Below are 3,922 nucleotides of genomic sequence, written 5' to 3' on the forward strand. Positions count from 1 at the left end.
CCAGCCCTCGTACCCGACGTAATACCTCCCCCTCCCGCTGCTCGCCCCTTCACAACGCCCCCGGAGTTCGCTGGCGTTTTGCAATTCTTCTCCACATCCCCTCCCCTACCCCACCCCCTTTCACGTGGGTCATTATTTCCAATAACCACCCTGGCGGCCCCCCACCGCCAGTTTCCACCCCTTCCACAGACAGCGGCCCGTCCGCCGCAACCCACCCCTATCCTCCACTTTACCGTCCGTCTCTGGAGTTCCTCCAGCAGCAGAAACAGATTCTTCACTCTAAGCATCTCCGCAGCAGCACGACGAACTACAGGCCGTGCTCAACTGAGCGGCCCAAAACAAAACTTCAAACTATCAAAAATATAAAACGGCAATACCAGACACCAAAAAGGACTTTAACCAAAAACATTTTACAGAAATTTGTATGAACATATTTTTTTCTGCTGCTCGCGCAACAGTCCGTCATCAAAGGCCGCAGCGGCGTCGGCCGCCATCGTCGTGGGCCTCACCGAGATGAGTGTGCCGCCAGGTCTTAATAAACCTAATTTCACGACAGAAAAGCAGAGGGGGAGGGGAGGAGGAGGCGAAGGGAGAGAGGAAGTGGGATATGGAGAGAGGGAGGGAGAGGGAGAGAGAGAGAGAGAGAGAGAGAGAGAGAGAAGGAGAGAGAGACCCGCATCGGACGGGTGCGGCGTGGCGTGGCGGCCGTGCAATGTGCCATGCTTCCTGCGTCGCACTGCTGCTGTTACTGCCTCCGCACCGCCGCGCCGACTAAACTATAAAGAGTGAGGGAGAGACACGGGAGAGGGAGGGAGAGGGGGGCAGGGGGAGAGATAGTGGAGGGAGAGGAGATTTGGCCCAGATGTCGCCCAATTTCCTCTGCCCTATCCCCCCTGCTAAACTTTACACATTCTTTCTATCCACTAAGCAGCAACGGCACGCCCTCGCAAGGTGCGCGCTCATACGCGTGCGCACACATTCACACCGTTGGAAACGCGCAAGGGGAGTGCAAGGTGCGCCAATGACACGTCGAAGCAAACTGCACAAGGTGCAGACGTCATCTATCGCCCGAGTGTACGAGTTAATATCGCCCTATCCGAAGACATGAACAAACCCACCTAAACTCACTGATAAACTAAGTGTTCAACTGCTCGACACCTGTAAGTGTGCACTACCTTAGATTGAACGCACACTTAGGAAGTGCTCAAATGAGGAGTGTTGCACTCCTACCGAGCTGAACACTTACGTTATCAGTGCTGTCACTCCCTCTGCGCGATATCGACACATAAATCTAGACTATCGTCATTGATTACGAAGCGGACGAGTGCTGTATGTTCTCCCCGGCCACGTCAAACACTAAGAATGTCTTTTATCAAACACTTACATTTATGACTAGAATGAAAAACATTAAAATGTCGAAGTATTATCCTCTGAGACGTTTCGACACAAACGAGGTAACGACACGGACTAACACTCTGAAAAATAGGAACTTTGATACTTCGATAAGGTGTCCAAAGTTAAATTGCCAACCCTTGAGTTGAACACTTCTCAGTGTACAACTTTGTTAAGCAGTAGGGAGGATTAAATTATCCAGCTAAATACTTTAAAATGTGCAACGAAGTGTTGAGCATTTCTTGCGTATGTGTACTCTGTCAATTCAAATGTGTACATGGCATGTACGCATCTATAAATGCATAAATTGGTATGTATACATGGGCATGTTCATGGCCATGTAGGCAATGGGTACATGGGTAACGCATCAATAACTGCTCGTATTCATTAAAACTAAAGTATACATGTCATGTACACTTTATTTAAAGTAGACAATGGACGCATTTGAATTAACAAAGTACACCAGAGGTTACACACTTTATTTGCCAGTTTACCAGCTGCTGTTCGTTTATTTACACAATTTTTTCGACAAATAATGAGCCAATCATTTCGCCTTATTTTTTTTATATCTCACTCGGAAGGTGTGACAGAGAGAGGGAGAGAGAGAGAAGCAGAGAGAGAGAGAGAGAGAGAGAGGAGCAGGGTGGGGGAGGGTGGGCGAGAGGCACGCGGGGCACGCGAGGTATCGGTCATGACATTCGACGCGTCATTAGACGTGAAGGAGGGGGTGGCGGAGCGTGGCGTGGCGTCATTAGGGACATGAATAGGCTGTTATCAAGCGTATTGGACGGTTAGAGGGATGTTGAGGGCGGCGGCCCTGCCCTGCCTGCATGGGGCGCCTTATCCGTCCATATCGTTCCAACTAAACGCGTTCACATATCTCCTATCGACACGGCTCCATCTAGTGTGTTGGGCGGGCCTGGGAAGTGGGAAGGTGGGCCTACCGCTGGGGATCCCCCTTGCGCGCACGGATCCCTGAGGAATCCCCGCAGTAACACGCCAAGAATGCCCCAGCCCCACCACTGGATCCTGCGCGCGAGGAGCACGACCCGGCCGAGCGAGCGGCGCGCTGGGGCGGCGGCTGTTGTAGGCAAGCGAAGGGCGACTGACCGCCAAAGTGCAAACTCTGCAGAATGCCGGCGCGGCTGGACGCCTCGGCTTGGCCGAGCGGACAGTCGCGACGCAGCCTCCAGCCAGGGCACATCAGGATTAGGATAACTTATTGTTTGGTAATGTAATGAATCAAACTGAACCCACCGGTTAGGTAACATGTACAGCAGATCAGACTGAGGGGTAGGGCAAAGGGTATTTGGCATGAACCCAATAAATAGTACTAAAGTAATAACTAACTATGGTGTAGCTAGTAACTCACCCTAAGACCCTAGAACCCCCAAAGAACCAATCATTTCATTACTAAAACACGGCGGGTTGGGCGGTCCGCCGGGGAGGTAGGCCACCGGCCCCGGCCGCGCGCTCGACAGTACAGCCTACCCAGTGGGCGGCATGGCCCCCCCGGCCGCACGGGAACCCAACGAACGGCGACTGGCGATGCCGAGAGCCGAAGTTACTGAAGCGCCACTTATACAAACGTTTTATTTGAGCACAGCGACCCAGCGACCAACCACCGAAGGGCGCCTGGAGGGAGGGGCAGACCGACGACCGCAATGAAGACAGTAATACTCCCCTCCCCGCACCTCCAGAGCCCGTGTGAGGTCCGCAATATGTCCCGTCCACACGTCCAACGGGGGGCGGGCGCGCTTTGTTCAAGCAGTTAAGGGCTGAAGGTCGGGGCGCTCGCTCCCTGCCCACGCCCGGGCACGCAACAAGAGCGACGACGCCAACAACACGACGGCTGTGCGTCAGCGCCAACCTCGGCGGCGCCGGCCGGCCAGCCGCGTGAAAGGCTTTCGGGGCACAGATACGGCAGGTGATTCAGCGCTATAAAAACGAGGAAAAAAAAATCGCGGAGTATTTCTTATTTTAATTCGAGGCGAAGAATGGAAATAATGACTCGCTATCGCAGCTCGTTCGCAGAAACGTGTAAGTAATTTGTGAGTGGCAGAACGCGCAGTATGAAACAGGTACTGCTCAGCAGATGGGATGCTTGTGAAGGTCTTGTCATTTACCGTAGCTCATTGAATTTGTTATTGCTACTTCGCCCACTCCACGGATTTCTCCGATCGATTTTGACATCCCACACCCGGCTAGACGCCGTAGCCATGCAGCTGACGCCGTTGTTGTAATTCCTCGTGCGCCTTCTTCAAGTGCCACTCCCCTCGCCCTCCATTCTGTGTTTCCTCTGGACAAGCTTTGCTGCCGGTATTGTCTTAAAGGTGAAGGGGGAGAGGGATGGGGTTGAAAGCGGACGCCCGCGGAGGGGTTGAAACGAGAGTCCATTCGTTTTAAGCCTCTCTGGTGCCGAACACCGAGACGCCTGCTGCCCCGGACCATCCGGCCGACGCGAGGCCCGTTTGCGCGCCTTATCTCTCTCTCTCTCTCACTCTCCCCCCCCCCTCTCTCCCCTCCCTTT

General features: G+C 53.5%; 1 long non-coding RNA gene across 1 annotated transcript in view; it reads left to right on the forward strand.

The window, feature by feature from the left end:
• Positions 1-2,312: 2,312 nt before the first annotated feature.
• LOC127750420 (uncharacterized) overlaps positions 2,313-3,922 on the forward strand; it is a 3,138-nt gene continuing 1,528 nt past the window's right edge. The window contains exon 1 of the long non-coding RNA XR_008011676.1: positions 2,313-2,656. This is a non-coding gene — a long non-coding RNA (uncharacterized LOC127750420). The remainder of the gene's footprint in view (positions 2,657-3,922) is intronic.

Source organism: Frankliniella occidentalis, unplaced genomic scaffold, assembly GCF_000697945.3.
Source record: "Frankliniella occidentalis isolate FOCC.00 unplaced genomic scaffold, Focc_3.1 Scaffold187, whole genome shotgun sequence".
Taxonomy (NCBI): Eukaryota; Metazoa; Arthropoda; class Insecta; order Thysanoptera; family Thripidae; genus Frankliniella; species Frankliniella occidentalis.